The sequence below is a fragment of the Canis lupus genome, chromosome 2, assembly GCF_011100685.1.
Source record: "Canis lupus familiaris isolate Mischka breed German Shepherd chromosome 2, alternate assembly UU_Cfam_GSD_1.0, whole genome shotgun sequence".
Taxonomy (NCBI): domain Eukaryota; kingdom Metazoa; phylum Chordata; class Mammalia; order Carnivora; family Canidae; genus Canis; species Canis lupus.
Genome location: NC_049223.1, coordinates 39,402,443 through 39,419,667, shown reverse-complemented (window position 1 = coordinate 39,419,667; position 17,225 = coordinate 39,402,443). Strand labels below are relative to the sequence as shown.

The 17,225-nt window shown below is 41.5% G+C and overlaps 1 protein-coding gene across 5 annotated transcripts in view; it reads left to right on the top strand.

The window, feature by feature from the left end:
- Window positions 1-17,225, top strand: part of PRELID2 (PRELI domain containing 2) — a 67,904-nt gene that overhangs the window by 42,212 nt on the left and 8,467 nt on the right. The window lies entirely within an intron of this gene.

Below are 17,225 nucleotides of genomic sequence, written 5' to 3'. Positions count from 1 at the left end.
GCACAAAATAGTTTACCTGTTTTATAAATCTGATTAAGTCTCTGTCCTTTTGGATGTTCTGACCATGAACTGCTTAAACAGTTAGCCCACAGAGAGCAGAGCTGACACTATTCCCAAGGCAGGATTCAACTGTTTTAAGGATAGCATCAGGCAGCCAAATCTTCTGATGCAGTGGGTGGTCAGAGGACCATCTAGGCATGAACTTCGGTGCCATCCCTAAAGTTGGTTGGGGCTTGGTGGTAGACTCTTAGACCTTCATTGTGCAAGGACAGGTATATCTCGAAATTTGGGCTGATCCCTATATCTTAGGTTCCACTAATTCTATTGAGAGTCCATTTCTCACATTCACTAGGATGTCGCTAATATTATCAGTGAAAAGTCACAATTTTAACATTCCTTATTCCAGTTAACAAAGCCCCTGCTGTTTTCAATCATAAAGGTAACTGAAGTTTCTGGGGAGTGAATTTTCTGATTAAAATGCTCATAGCCCAACCCGAAAGGTGCATTGGGACACCCTACTGTCCCTGGTGTATGATGTGAACTAACACATGCACCATAATATTATAGTGTATGTGTGCTGCAGTACTTTGAAGCAAATTATAGATATCCTGGGGATCCCTGGGTGGCTCAGCGGTTTTGCGCCGCCTTTGGCCCAGGGCATGATCCTGGAGACCCGGGATCGAGTCCCGCATTGGGCTCCCTGCATGGAGCCTGCTTCTCCCTCTGCCTGTGTCTCTGCCTCTCTCTCTCTCTCTCTCTCTCTCTCTGTGTGTCTCTCATGAATGGATAAGTAAAATCTTTAAAAAAAATTATAGATATCCTGATGATCATGAACCAGACATCAGTTCCTGAACCTAGTATATTCTGCCTTTAGAAAGATTATGTTGTGCCCAAGATTGCAAATCCGAGAAACCACCAAGGAGCCGACACCGATGCAAGTACATGAGGGTTTATTTACAAGCTCGAGCTTGGGTCCAAGTATACTGCACACAGCAGAGCAGGGGCTAGGACCCTGAGGCTAAGAGGCGTAGCAGCTTTATAGGGGCCAGTGGCCAATGAGATTGTAACACACATAGAAAGTTGCACAGTCATGTCGGTCCACATGCAGGTGGCCAATTGAATCACAGTTTACCCTATAGTGACCATTTGAACTAGCCTATCACTCTGGTCAGAATTGGCGCAGTTTTGGCGGGCAAAAGGCGGGGTTACATTGTTATGAGCCGATTTCCGGTAAGGGTATGCTCAGCGGCTAGACTAGGGTGGGGCAGCGCCTTAAGCAATAAGCAGGTCATGTGAGGGTTATACATGAGATGGCGGGTGTAGCACAAAGTGGAGTTAGTCCTGCTCTGCTTGTCCAGGGGTAGGGGATTTTTGTTAAATTTCCTGGGTCCCACAATTATTCAGTATGAAACGTGTTTAACATAAGGATTAAATGTGAAGCTTTAGAGAAGTGCTCTTTGGTTCATGATCTGGTTTTTTTTACTTCCTAGATGTCACATTTCACGTCCTGGACCCTCATTTTTCTCATCTCTAAAATGGAGTGATAGTGACCATACTTCATATGGTTATTTTAAAGATTAAATGAGGGCACGTATATGAAATATAGTTGGCACATAGAGAAACTTCAAGAATTATTAGTCTAATGGAAGTTCTCTGATAAGATCATTTTTATAATATGCTCTCTTAGGTACTTACCTGAACAAAAATTTCAGATTGTAGCAGTTTATGGTGCTTTAAATATGACTTTTTATGTTTTTTTAAGATCTGTTATTTTATTACTCAGTGTATCCACATTTAACATTTTGATTTAGTTCCTTCTGTGTGTCTTTGTGTATGTTGGCATATGTATGCCAACATACACAAAGACATACATGTACCTTTGGTAGTTTTTGAAAGACAAAGTTGGGATTATTCTGTTTATTTAGCCCATCTTTTTCATTTATGGACATATCATTAACATTTGCCTTGAAGACATGAGTTTTGATGCCTTCATAATAATTCTTTTGGCATAATTTCTTATTGTTGGTTTCTATTTTTTTTCACCATTATAGATAATGTTGTGGTAATTCCATGAGTATAAATACTTGTGTGTATTTCTCATCACTTCCTCAGTTAAAGAGTGTGCACATTTTTAAAACCTTTGATGCAAATGGCTAAATTTCCTTACAAAAGAATTTTACTAATTTGTAGCTTTCACTGCAGGCCTACCGGATATTTCTGGTTTTCTTGCTGTGTGACTTGAATGAAGGACCTAACCTCTTAGAACTTACATTTGTCATTAGGAAAGCAGCGTTCATTATTCTACCCCCATAGGATTATTGTGAAGAGGAAATGAAATTGCTAGCTCTCTAGTCTGCTGATTCCTCCTCTGAAGACACTGAAAGTTAATGCTTCTGTCATTAACTAGCTGTTTGACTTCAGTCCTCCCCCAAGCTAATGTGTTACCTCGGACTGGTTGTCTGAGCTGCTCAGTTCCCCTCATCTGTGAAATGAATGTCTAGTAGACACCCATGGTAGTCACAACCCTAAAATAGAGTGGACATTTCAAAACCCAATAATTCTGAGATGGAGACAGCAGATAAAACTGTCATTCAAAAGAATAAATAAAAGTCACAAGTATGACATAGGCACATCAGTATAATATTCTGCTGACTGTATGTTGGAAACTTGTATTTCCTTCTCGGTTATGTGAATCTTTTCAAGATTTTTTCCATTACTTGAACCATTTGAAAGAATTGATGAACTATGTTCTGTCCTTGGTTCCAGAGAGTTTATTTTACCTCTCAATTTACTTCTGTTGATAATACTTTTTAATCCTACTCTTGAGTACTCAAATAGGTTAATTTACACCGTATTTATTCATTAGATGCTGTGAGGATATTACCAGGAATTCTGATTTTTAACAACTTATTTCAAAATGATAATAGTAGTTAAATGATAATAGTAACTGCCCTCTTCTTACATATCTATCCCCTCCCCATCAGCTCAGCTTGTCTTGCTATTTCTAGAGTTTTAGTCCTGAGCAATGTAGCCTTTGTAGTGAAAACCACTCGGTGAAAATGAGTATTCTGTGAGTGATAACAGTCCTTTCCCTGAGGTTAAGTCAATGCCTTTACCTCAACCATGAGATTTAGGAATCCAGAATCCCTGATGGCTCATTGGAATTCAACAGGGTTGTGATAGACTGCTCAGTGGTAAAACTTTGGGGAATCCCTGAAATGGGCCAGCTGCAACTGTGGGGCATTGCCTTCTGTAAAATTAGATGAACCTGAGAAGTTAGGCTTTAGCTGAAATGGCAGAAGGTGGTTTCTTTTCTTTTCTTTTCTTTTCTTTTTTTTTTTTTTTAGAGATTTTATTTATTTATTCACGAGAAACACAGAGAAAGAGAGGCAGAGACACAGGCAGAGGGAGAAGCAGGCTCCATGCAGGGAGCCTGACGTGGGACTCAATCCTGGGTCTCCAGGATCACGCCCTGGGCTGAAGGCGGTGCTAAACTGCTGAGCTACCTGGGCTGCCCCAGAAGGTGGTTTCTTGACCCCGAGATGCGTCACTGGTGTTATTTGCGTAGTGATCAGGAATCATGTCTCCGCACATCATCTAAAGCAGGGGCCAAGATTCAGGAAATCTGGGTGGTGACCCTGCTTTGGCTGCTCTCAGTGGCCACATTGCTTGGACTGACTGCTCTGAACTTCAGTATCATTTTTTATAAATTGGGGATTGGACTAGACTAGGAGGGTTGTTTTCAATTCTGACATGTTATGGGGTTTTTTTTTGGAGCTGCCCCTCCTTTCCCTCAGTGTGTAAATACCAAGACTTAATTTTTATTTTTTTCTGATAGTCTTTAAGCCAGCATAAAAATTCAGGAGTTTAAGCTAAATCGGGGTCTAGCAACATCAGAGATGATTCATATAACAGGTAGATAGATAGTCAAGGGTTGAGGTGGTAGCCGTAAAATATTTTAAAATAATAGACATGCTTTCAAAAAACACTAGTTAGCAAGGGAGTGGATGGTAAACATGTGGTAGGGGTGTTGCAATTTCATTTTATAGTCCTGTTCAGGCGAACTAAATAAACTGTGTATTACAAAGATTTATAGGTGTTGTAGGGGTCTTTGAGGTATTGGTGACTGATAATAGATAGGTTGGCTTATTTTTAATCCATGCCTTCTGAAAACTCAGACTGTTCTGGAAATTTGGAGAAAATCAGATACTATATCAATATTAACTATAATCTATTGAGTGTTTACCTTGAGCCAAGCACTGCACTATTTTATGAGCAGTGAGTTCTCCTCGTGACTCCGCGTGAGAGAGTTCTCCCAGTGACTCTCCACCTCCCTCCCTGGTTTACAGATGAGGGAGTGGAGGCACAGAGGTTACTTGCCCAGGGTCATCAGCTGCAGGTGGCAGACCTAGAATTCCAGGTGTTGACTTCAGAGCCCATCCTCTTAACTGAGGTACTCTTTGACTCCCTGACTTGCAGGACAGAATCCTTTCCCCCTAAAAGCTTGGGTGAGGCGACAGGACAGCAGGGGGTATGACCTTGAAGTCAGATGACCTTGAAGTCAATACTTGTCAGAACATGGAGAAAATGTCGTTGTCTCCCTAACACTGTGATGCTTGCTTTCCTGATGCTCCTTTACTCTCACACCGACCCAGGAATCTTTGGGGATTTGGGAGCCATGTTCTCTCCACTGTTCTCGATAGAATTTCCGACCAAACCTATTGCTTTTTTGAGCTCGCATTCCCACTCAGTTGCGCTAAATTCAAAAACAAAGACAATGAGAAAAATAGGTATTTGTGGCCACCATAAATCTTCACATACCTCATAAAAACCTAAGGCAGACACAGAATTGAAAACTGAAACAGCTCTGGCCAGGTGGCATTGAAATACTGGGAAAATTGGGGCTGTGTCTGCAGATTGTGTGGATTAAGTGCATTTGAGGCACAAATCTTTTGTGGATCTAATCTATTGTAGGACTGGACTTGAATTCAGCAGGGTTCTTTGTGCTAAATTAAGATTTTTAGTTTGACCAACAAGGCCAGGAAAATGTCATTGAGGCTTCTCAGATCAAGAATTAATACAGAATTCTGGGTCGAGCAACTTGAATTGCAAAGGTAATTTAATTCCTTAAAGGTACATCCAATAGTTAAACTCGGTTGTGAGCTTAAGCCCTGCAGCATACTAATTAAATGCTCTCTGAGTTCTCTGAGGTGTCCAGCTGTTTCCCTTGATCATTCTTCCTCCTCTGTCGGTGGGGATTTCTTTTTCTGTCTCCCCACTCTGTGGGAGAATTTCATCTCTTGCTGAATGACGGTGGTGCCCACCCTTTGTGGGACTTGTGGTACCAGGCAAAGCCCCAGCAGGAGGAGGGGAGAAGGCTGGAGTATCTGCCTGGTAAGGAAGAAAGAAGCCTGTGGCTTATGAACCCAGGTTTGTTAGGATGATATTTCTTTGTCACCTTCCATTTCTTTGGAATCCTACTTGCTGCCTGGGATTTGACCCCTTTCTCCCTCCCTTTCTTCTTCCCTTCCTTGAGAGAGAAGGGGGAGGGAGAGGCAGAATGGGAACGAGAGAGAGAATCGTAAGCAGGCTCTGGGCTCAGTGCCGAGCCCAACACAAGGGTTGATCTCACTACCCTGAGAGGCAAAATCAAGACGCAGGCGCTTAACCTACTGAGTCACCCAGGTGCCTCTTGACCCATTGTTTGTTGTCTAGCTTTCTTCCTTAGATTCTAGCTAAACTATTTTTCTCTGAATTTGCTTAGTAAAGGAAAATGGTGGGCTTTTGAGAGTTAATTTATTCCTTTCAAATTGTCACCAGTTTAAGAAGAATTTAAAGGCTATTAATTAAAAATGTTCTCAATCAGTGGTCTCTGGTGGGGATGTAGCTTTGTTACTTTATAAGATACTAAACTTTTTTAAAGCTTACTGGTTTTTCTATTCCCTTTTCTTCTTGATATGTTCTAGTATTTCATAATTTAAAAAATGGCTGCACTCCTCCCCAAAAGACACTTTCAATCTGTAATCAAACAAAAAAATATTAAGGTTTTATTTAAAATGTTTTTGAATATGTGCTGCCTGCACATAAATGTTTTAAATTATATATTTTCAGCAGAGCCATATATGTTCTTTTGCCCTAGCTCTCTTTGAAAACTAGCAGAATGCCCCGTGCTGATCAGCTATGTGACCTTGAGTAAGCCACTTAATTTTCTGAGTTTCATTTTCCTTGTCTGTAAAGTGAGGATAATACTGGAACCTACTACATTAGGTTACTTGTAAGAGGTAAATGAGTTACATTCATGAAATGCTCAGGATAGGACTTGGCACACTGCAAATAATTAGTTATTATTTAAAAAGAAAAGTGCAAGGAAGTTATAAGCAAAAGTTAGTTTTCCTATTAAGGCTGCAGATGTTTAGTGGTTATGATAAGTCTGGCTTTGGAGTCACTGGAACCTGAATTTAATTCTCAGGGCCCATTCTCATAGGGTGTGTACAGATCGAGCCTCTGGGTGAAATGCCAATGTTAGTACCTACCTTCGGAACAGGAGAATAAAAGGGAATAGTATAAAGAAGTGCTTAAAATATCTTGGCACATGTTAAATACTCTAGAAATAACTCTCTTGCCACTCACTATAGCTCAAATTGGCATGTTCTTTTCAGTCTTTTATATGCAGATTTAAAAAAGTCATAATTACAGTATAAGTACAATTTCATGTCTTGCTCTTTTCAAGAAATATTATAGCACAAATGCCTACCACAGCAACTATAGAAACCGCTAAGCCAACATTTTAATGACTACATATATTTCATTAAGTTGTTCTATAATAATTGATTTCCCTGTTTCTTGAGGATTGAGCACTGAAGTTATATCCAGGTGTCCCATTGGAATCGAGACCAAGTGAAACATCTTTATATGTAGACTCTTTTATATTTTGTATCATTACCTTAGAAACGATTCCCTGAGGATGTCTGGGTGGCTCAGTGGTTGATGCTTTCAGCTCAGGTCGTGATCCTGGAGTCCTGGGATCAAGTCCCACATCAGGCTCCCTGCATGGAGCCTGCTTCTCCCTCTGCCTGTGTCTCTGCCTCTCTCTCTCTCTCTGTCTCTCATGAATAAATAAATAAAATCTAAAGAACCCCCCCCCCAAAAAAAAAAAAAAACAATTCCCTGAAGTGACTGTTGCCATGATTCTGTGTGTTCCCGAGTGAACAGAAGGCATCAGTGTGGGTTCACTGCTTTAGCTTTAGTACCTAGCACATAGCCAGTGCTCAGTAAATATCTACTGAATTAGTGAACAGATGTGCGTATTGTTGTATGATTTTCTGAAACTGCTAAAACTTTGTGTCTATCCTTTTTTTTTTTTTAAGATTTTTATCTTATTTATTAGAGCAAGCACAATCTGGCAGGGAGGGGCTGGGAGAGAGAAGGAGAAGCAGAGACGTGGGACTCAATCCTACAACCCTGGGATCATGACCTGAGCCAGAGGCAGATGCTTAACTGACTGAGCCACCCAGGTGTCCCTGTTTTTGTCCTATTTTATTTTTAAAATAGCCTTAAAAGCAGCCAAACTTTTTAGCCTCTGGGGTAATAAGAAAGGTAGTAATAGGTCATCTTTATTGAGCACTTGTGCCCCAGGCATCATATTCAGGACCTTATGTGCCTTACACCTCCTTCAATTTGCTGAACACTGCTCTGTAGTAAGTACTGTTATGACCATTTTTATAGATGAGGAGACAGAAGGGTAAGTCGACTGGCCCAAAATCCCAGAAGTGGTGAGCGGTAAACCCATATTCCCATGAGGCAGTCAGACCCTTAGTCTCTGTACTTGATGAACTAGACTCCATATCCCTCCTAATTCACTCTCGAGCAGCTCGCCCCTTTCCACTTGAGCCAGTCTAACAAATGATTTCCCAGGGAACCTGAATTTCTTGGCCAAATTCCAAACAGTGTGAATCAGGTGTGCCTGAGTCTAGAGGGTTTTGCTTCAGTCTCAGAATGAGAGAGCCAGCATCGTTTACAAGTGCTTGTTACTTAAAAGGAGTCCCACCTTTGCAGTTCACCAAGTGAGGGATGTATGAATGTATTTTTTTTTTATAAACCTTAGCTTTTTTTATCCAAGGGAAGAATTTTATTACAGTGTTAAACATTCAAGGCAGCTGGTAGATTTAGAACATCACCCATGTGGGAGTTATTAATTCATGAAGGAATATCTGGGACCAAACAATAGAAAGGATAAGATCCTAGGGATTAACCAATAATGCTTTCATTTAGTTAGCAATTGAAATAGAGCAATTTTTGAAGAGTATCAACTGTGTTATTACAACCATTTCTTCACTCTCTCTTTCCCTTTATCAGTCTATTATTTGATAATAATGGGGGATAATGGGGATAATGGCTGGGGATTTTCAAGAATATTTGCATCTGTGAGCACTACGTGGTACTTTTTCTCCCCTTTGCAAATAATTGACTCTTCAAAACAGCAGGTAGTTTATCTTTAGAATGTTATTTGCATCTAGTGATTTTATGATGTAGTTCTTTTTTGTAGCTTTTGTTCTGAGTGTTCGTGTTAATTTGTCACATTAAATGCTTGAAATTTTTTATTTTTTATTTTTATTTATTTTATTTTTAATTTATTTTTTATTGGTGTTCAATTTACTAACATACAGAATAACACCCAGTGCCCGTCACCCATTCACTCCCACCCCCCGCCCTCCTCCCCTTCTACCACCCCTAGTTCGTTTCCCAGAGTTAGCAGTCTTTACGTTCTGTCTCCCTTTCTGATATTTCCCACACATTTCTTCTCCCTTCGCTTATATTCCCTTTCACTATTATTTATATTCCCCAAATGAATGAGAACATATAATGTTTGTCCTTCTCCGACTGGCTTACTTCACTCAGCATAAAAAGGCGTCACTTCGTTAACTTGGTGTGGCCTTCATGGTTCTGTCATCACACTGGTGATGTGAAGGATGGGGAGTGAGGGTGAGCCCTCATATTTCTGTAACTAATGTTTGTTACAGCCCCCCGACTCAAAGCTGTGACCTTATGTCTCATTCATCCTTGCCAGGTTGTATCCCCAAGAAATGATGAAAAGCTTTTTGTGGGAAGTAACTGCCTCACTAGTTGGCATTCGGTAAAACCAAGGAATTCCAATTGGCAGATACCATGTCGAACTAGAAATGTTTCCTGTGCACACGCCTGTCCTCCAGCTGCTTCCTAGTTCACGAGAGGGCTTCACTTGGTGTCAACAGAAGACGAAGGGCATTTGGAGGTGTGATGAGGTGCTTTTATCCTTTGAGCAGTTTCAGGAATTGCATGTGATCTTGTCTCCCCTAAATATATAAAATGGAAATTATCCAGCTGTAGCTGGAAATAACTTTGGGATGGCAGGAAGGACTGTGCCTAAGGCAACATGTCATTTGTTGGTGATTTGAGAAGAGAACCCTGCAACTCTCCCTTTTTAAGGTGGGAGTGTATTGTGAGCTCGGTCATGAAAACCTGGGTATGAATCTGGATTCTACCCTTATGTAGCCAGGTGCCGTTGGTCAAGTTTCTGAGCCTCTCTGAGTCTCATTTTCTTCTTGTCACTGAAGTACATTGAATGTGAGGATTAAATGAGACCAGGTCTATAATGTGCTTGGCATAGCCTAGTAGGGCAGTAGCCAGCCTGCTTTCTTCCTTCCTTCCTTCCTTCCTTCCTTCCTTCCTTCCTTCCTTCCTTCCTTCCTTCCTTCCTATTTAAATCCACTTAATTAAAATGTCATCTATTATTGGTTTCAGAGGCAGAGGTTATTGATTCATCAGTCTTATATAACACCCAGTGCTCAGGGTGCCTGGGTGGCTCAGTGGTTGAGCATCTGCCTTCAGCTCAGGGCGTGATCCTGGGGTCCCAGGATCGAGTCCCACATCGAACTCCTTACGGGGTGCCTGCTTCCCCTCTGTGTCTCTGTGTCTCTCATGAATAAATAAATAAAATCTTTAAAAAAACAAACATCCAGTGCTCATCATATCACATGCCCTCCTTAATGCCCGACACCCAGTTACCCCATCCCTCTACTCCGCCCTGTCTAGCAACCCTCGGTTTATTTCCTGTGGTTAGGAATCTCTTATGGTTTGTCTCCCTCTCTGATTTCATCTTGTTTTACTTTTTCCTCTCCCCTCCTATGATCCTCTGTTTTGTTTCTTATATTCCACATATGAGTGAAATCATAATAGTCTTTCTCTGATTGAGTTATTTCACTTAGCATAATACTCTCTAGTTCCATCCACATTATTGCAAATGGTAATATTTCTTTTTTGATGGCTGAGTAATATTTCATTGTGTATGTATATATATGTTATACACATACATACCACATCATCTTTATCCGTTCATCTGTCGATGGACATCTAGGCTCTTTACACAGTTTGGGCCATCGCCTTTCTATATACAGTTCTTTCCTGTGACTTGGATTCTAGTTCTTTTCCTTTTGCTGAAGATTCTTTGACCTGGAGAAGGCTGGTTTACCATGCTGGGCCCAGTGTCATCGAATAGAAATTTTGGTAACTCTTAGAAGAGTGAAGATGAAGTAGAATGTGCTTGGTGAGGTCTGATCCAGGCATGAGGTGAGCCCTCGCTGACATTTCCTCTGGGTCACTGACCATCCACTGGACTGGGGGTACCTGGCTCCTAGTCACAGTTGGGTCCACAAAGAAATCAGTAGCTGCTTTTCAAAAGGCCCCAGGGTGAATGGGCGGGAATGCCTGACAAAAGTGTCGTGTGTCTATAGCTTTATATGTTGCCTCAGTGACTCTTCCCAGCAGTCCTGCAAGGGAGAATGTGTGCTTTCTTCTTCCTACACATTGTACAGGCCCAGAAACAAACTCATTGAGGAAAACACTCATTGTGGTAAGAGTTGGAGAAAATCAGGTTTAAATTCCTGGATGGTCACGTACTCTCTCTGTGACCTGAGCAAGTTACTTTTCTCCTTGAGGCCCAGTTTCCTTACCTGGAAATGGGGAGAGTGAACTTGTCTTACCTCGGGGGACTGTTGAGAGGATTAATTGAGGTCATGTAGCTCAAGCCCATTATCCTCAATGTTGGTGAGATTTGATGTAATGGGTTTTTGACTAAAATATGGCTTTGGAAAATTATATTTTCTTCAAAGAATACATGAGATTTGAAGATGTGTAGGCTGGCCTCACATGTAAAGAAAATTGTTGATGTGGATATGGGTGAAGAAAAGGGGAGAGATCAAAGATGAAAGAATTTTGGCATACTAGATTCATTGATTCTGTTAGAGACAACAAGTATGCTGGCAATCATTTTTTCTTTCAGAACAGGGAAGAAACAAGGCGAAATTATGACTGAGCTTAAATTTGATAAAAATGCCAATAAAAGGAATTGATAGGAACTTTGTGGTGTTTTAGTTTGTTAAGAGGAAGAGTTGGTGCTGGACTCTGTAGTGTGCCAGGCACTCAGGCAGTGTTGCCTTAGTGTTGGGAAGACTGTCTTATAATGAGTGACAGATGGAGTAGGGGTAGAAAGCCTCCCATCAATGGAGATTTTTTTTCTTTTTTTAAGATTTTATTTATTCATGAGAGACACAGGGAGGCACAGACATAGGCAGAGGGAGAAGCAGGCTTCCTACAGGCTTCCTGATGTGGGATTCGATCCCAGGACACCGGATCACAACCTGAGCTAAAGGCAGACTCACAACCACTGAGCCACCCAGGTGTCCCTCAATGGAAGTTTCTAAGCAGGTTACAGAAGATCATTTGTCAGAAATGTCATGGATGGCACTAGGTAGGAGGCTGGTCTCTTGAACAGTTAGTAGTGAAAAAGCCATAATCTACATGAAGTCTAAGGGAGGAAAAATAAAATTACATATAGGTCATTTAAAAAAAAACCTGAAAATGAAAATAGACCTAATGGGGTTTCATTGGAATGTTGGGGAAGGAACTTCATAAAATAGGAAAACACCAATGCCTAAGTGCCTTTTAGTTACTAGAATATTCATGCCAGGTCAGAATTTATTTGAGAACTGGCAGTATGGAGATGATTTGGTAATCTTTCATCCTGATACTTGATCCTGGGACACCTCTCTTAAGTCAGAGGGCCCCCTTCCCTTCACTTCTTTGTAGAGTTTCTCTCTGGACTAGACATTTTAATGTCCTTTCCCATTTTTAGATTTTATCATTTGGGAATGTATTCTTTTCCATTACTAATTGTGAGATTAAATATTCTCTTTAAGGAGAGAAGGAGTTTTATAAAGGGAAACACGGACATCTGAATTATTATATCAGTTAATGTTCTCCAGTTATACCTAAAGATTTTGGGTTACTTATCAAAATAAAAATGAATCTTATTCAAGAGTTTATTAGGTACTATGGGAAAATTACATTGAAGTCATACATTCTATCAGATATTCCTACTTGAAAAACATTGTGTTTAAAATAATTTGTAGAGGTGATTAAATATTGATTCCAATATTAAGAATCATGCCATTTAATCTGGGAGCACAGGCTTTTTGAACATAGTAAATAGGGAAGGGAAGAACAAGCTCCTGCTGTGTACCCAACATTATAAAAGACATTTTCTTTTTTCAAGACATTTTCACATATGCAGTCTCATTTATGCCTTCAGCCCCCCCTATGCTGAAACATCACGAATCCTGGACTCCCAATCCTGATTGTTTTGGGTCAAATCACAACTCTTTCCTTTATTGTGGATTTTGGTCTGGATGCTTAATTTTTCTGAACCTTAGATCTCCTCTAAAGAGAAAGACAGAGAGAGAGAGAGAGAGAATAATCCCCTAAAGCAGATAGAATAAACTAAGCCAATTGTAAGTAGGGCACTAAGCACAGTGCTTGGCATGCAGTATGTGCCAATAATTTTGATTATTATTGTGTGGTGTTATCTCAGTTTTATGGATGAGGAAGTCCTAAATGTAAAAGAATTAACCTACATTAGATTAAAAGATGCTTTATTGGGCAAAAGATATCTTCCTGAAGAAGCTTTGAGGAGTATTTCTCTTACGTTTTGATGAGAAAACTGGATGCAGATTCCTCCCTTTTTCCCACAGATAAAGTGCACTGGCCACATGTTTCTCCCATCTCCTGGAACTTTTTTCCTATCGGGGAGAGGGGATGGCTGACAGTCCAAAATGTTTTAAAAAGCATGATAATTTTTTATAGTGATGAATGCTATAAAGACAGTAGGACCAAGCTGTATCATCCAGGCTGTCTAGGGCAGTCAGGAATCCTTGAGGAGGTGCTGGGTGAGTGGACATTTCAGTATCGCAAGGAGGTAGCCAGTTGGATGTTCCTGCTGGAGGGAACAGTGAATGAAAGGGGAAGGGAACTGAGCATGTTGCATGAATGGAGAGCAGGCCTGTGGATCTGCAGGACAATGAGCTGCGTAGGAAAGCCCTGGAGCCATAATGATGAGTGTGCATTTATACTAAGAGCAATGGGACACCCTAGGAGGGTTGAAGCAGGAAGAGACATACTCTTATCTTTCCTTTTATTCATACTGTTAGGATTCTACACAGAGTAAATGAAAAGATTTGAAGAAAGTTTTATGTAAACCAACTGAATGAAAAAAAAAATAGAAAAAGAAGTGAGGTATAAACTTGATGGAAATGTTTTTATCAAAGGGTGAATGGTTTCATAATGTGAACTTCAGCATTTGACATTATTGTACTTTCTAAACTCTTGACTAATCCAGATTCTTCGGGACCCATTTTAAGTCCAGCCTTTGCTGGCAAATTCTTTTCACATCATTCTTTCCCACTTTTTTTTTTTTTTTTAAACTTTCATTCTTTATTCTTTCCTTGTTTTGTTCTTTCATCTCCCGTGGCAGCCCTTGTTATCCTGGCCTTTTCCATTGCACTTTGAAGAATACTAACTACTGGACAGAAAGCTGCGGTAATGCTAAAATTCAGACTCATCAGCCTGGCATTCGAAAGTGATCAGTTTATCAGTCTTGTAATCCATCAACGTCAAGTACCTTTTGTGTGCCAGAGTCTGCACCCATCTTTATCATTGTGATAATTAGGTGAACAGTTCTTGTTTAGTTAAGAGCGCCCCATAGACTCGTCTTTTGAGAACTGCTTTAGAACTTTGCCATTTTTATAAAGTCTAATATCTCTCTCTTTGGGACCTCCTCGGTGAATCAGGGCTTCTTAAGAAGGCATCGGTTGGAGAACAAAATAAATATACTGTTTGGATCTTGCCACCTTTAGTTCCAATTTGTTTCAGCTCCACTTCAAACAAGCTTTTTTGTTTCCCAAAATAATCAGCTATTTCTCAGAGACTCAGGGTGGGGGCTATGTGAAGTGTTTTGAATCTTTGAGACTCTGGGACATCTTTGTGGGGATGTGCTTGGCCAGCAGTGTTGGTATTAGGGAAATGAGACTGTGAGAGGGCTCACTTATCTGTACATTGGCAAATAGAGAAAGATAGCCTTGTAATAGAAAAAAATCTCAGAGGGGAAAGGAATAATAAAATCAAGCTGGTTTATGGTTTGTCAGCCCAAAAAGCTTTTAAGCCATATCTATAAAGGTGGATTCACTTAATGTTTGCTCTGCATTTCGGGCATCATTGTGTGATAAGTGGTGTAAATTTAGCCTCTTTAAGCCTGATCTCCTAGGGGTTGAGTTTTAAGCATTGGAACTTTATTTGAAAGGACTCTATCGATTGGGCTTTTACTTGGTCCCTCCATACTAAAGAGAGGTACTAAATAATGGTTTGGCCTCCCTGTTAGGATTTTTTTTTTCTCCTAAATTCACTTTATAGGTTTCTCTCTCTCTCTCTCTCTCTCTGCCCCCATTCCCCATCTTCTATTTCTAACTGTTCTCCTTAAAAAGACTAAAGTGGTATGGGGTGGGGGGGAGGGAAAGAAAAATCAACTGTCACATTGTGAACATAATTGATTCAATAAATAACGTCTTTCAATTCCCAAGGCAAACCTCAAAGTCTTCACTTATGTCAATTAGTGTTCAGCTGGGTAAGTGGTGGCATTCTTAATTTAGACAGATGGGGAGAGTTTGGCAGTGCTCACTTCCTAAGGAGGGAGTGTGCTTTCCTGGTTATAAAGACATACCACCGGATTTAGGGGCCCACTCTGCAAAAAGAAGGTTGCAATGGAATTAACGCAGCCGTTTTTATTCTTCCTGAAAATAGAAGGAAGGCGTTTGATTGTTGTTCAGGGTTTTGTTGAAACAAACAAATGGAAATAAGGGGGATGAAAACGACTGACTGGATTGTGAGCTCCATGAGGGCACAGGCTTTGTCTTGTTTGTTCACCATTTAATCTCCAGTGCACACAGGAGGTGCGTAATATTTGTTGAGTGGATCTCTTGATGATGGAATGAGAGCAGAAATGAGCATAGTCAGACCTTAGATTAAGAATTAGGTTAAATCTCATTGCATTGGTTGTTTCATCCCCACCTGCCTCCTTACCTAATTCTTTGCAAGGCAGGTAGCTCGAAGTAGGAGTACAGTGTGTACTGTATCTTCCAAAATCATGAGGGAGGACTATTCCATGCAGTCTCAGACTGGTAGAGCTAGAGGGGATCTTGGAGGTGGTGTCAGGCTGCCATTTACAAATTCTAGTAAATGAACCAGTTGTGCTTCAGAACCACATGAGGTATATTATAAATCTACAGGTTACAGACCCCAGCCCCAGAAATTCTGATGGTGTGGGTCTCAGTAAGGCTTGGGAATCCCCTTTGTGCTCCCATGGGTTCCCCTTCCAGTTTCGCATGCAGCTGCCCTATCCCTTTGGCCTTGCTGTTCCCTGAGCTCTCCAGGCTCAGTTATTCCTTGGTAAAAAGGAACTCAGCTTAAGTACCCCCACAGTGGGACTGGCCGTGCTATGACCAGAAGCTGGGTCTCTCCTGACTCTGACAGCAGTGCTCCTGGGCTTAGTGTTTGCTGCTTAGTTCACCCCTGCTCTGCGCTTCTCAGCCTTCTGTTGGGATCCTTTAATTGATACTCCTTCTAGCAGGACAGTGGCAGTGTTGGTGGCGATGGCTCGCCACAATCTGAAGCAGCATCTGAAACCTCAAGGAAATGTCACATTTTGTTCAGTGTCCTTTGGCACCAAGTATATTTTAAAGTCTTTCCTAGAGGCTCACCCCCTTGCTGTGGCACAGAATAAACCCCTTATAGGAAGCCCTGGTCTTTCTCTTGTAGCTCCTTCAGTGTTTTCCAGACCTGCCAGATCATAGGAATCACCTGGGTGCTTGGGTGCAGAACCCTGGGGCCTGCTTGAGTCCTATTAAGTCAATGTCTTCCTGTGAGGGGTCTAGGGACCTGTGTTTTAAGTTCCCTTAGATCATTACTGTTCCCTGTAAACTGCTCTCCAGTCTCTGCGAACAGTGTCTCCCATTCCCCCTAGATCCAACTCTGATTTCCTTAAAACTCCAGTTCATAATTACATCATCATCCTCTTCCCATGTGGAGGCTTATCCTCTGGTCTGCAGAACTTGTTCTTGAAGGAGGCAAAGAGGGCATATCTGCTTCCCTCTAACCTCCAGGCAGATTTTGGCAAGGTGGGTGTGTGGGCAGGGGGAATGTGCAGTCGTGAGTGAGCCTGCAGCAGGGTCAGGGGGACCCTCTGATGCCAGAATAGAATGGCTCTCTGTTCTCTCTCTGTGCTATTACTCAACAGATGCAGGATTTTGGTAAAGTTGCTTAAACCTCTTGGAGTTACTGTTTCCTCCCCCTCATGTAGAATGGGAGTAAGAATAGTACTTGTTCAGGGGCTTGTATGTATTCCTAGGCTGGCTCTTGGGACACAGACTTAGAGACGGAGGTCCCTGCCAACTCTTCTCTCGTGAGGGAGTGGGGGAAACAGGGTCAGGCAGGAGGGGACTGAACTGTAGTAATGTTGCTGTGCAGGTCTCCGTCGATCCCGGGGGGATGCCTAGACATGGGGTGCCCTTCACAGTTGTCTGGAGTTGAGGGAAGGGGACTGGGCCTTTAGATTCTTATATCCACGGGTTCTTGGATGTGGGCCACCCCTGGAGAGGGGACATGACCTCAGGTAAGGCAGACCCTTTTGGCTGAGAGTGGCTGTGTGCTATTGGGAGTGTATAGTGCTGGCCGGCGGGGAAGGGGTGCCCAGCTGCTGGAGGGCTCTCCGTGGTACACTCTGCACCCACTGCCCAGGACCATGTTCATGAAAACGTAAGCAGCCTGTGTGATGCATTTGTTAAGTGGTCAATGAATACTAATTA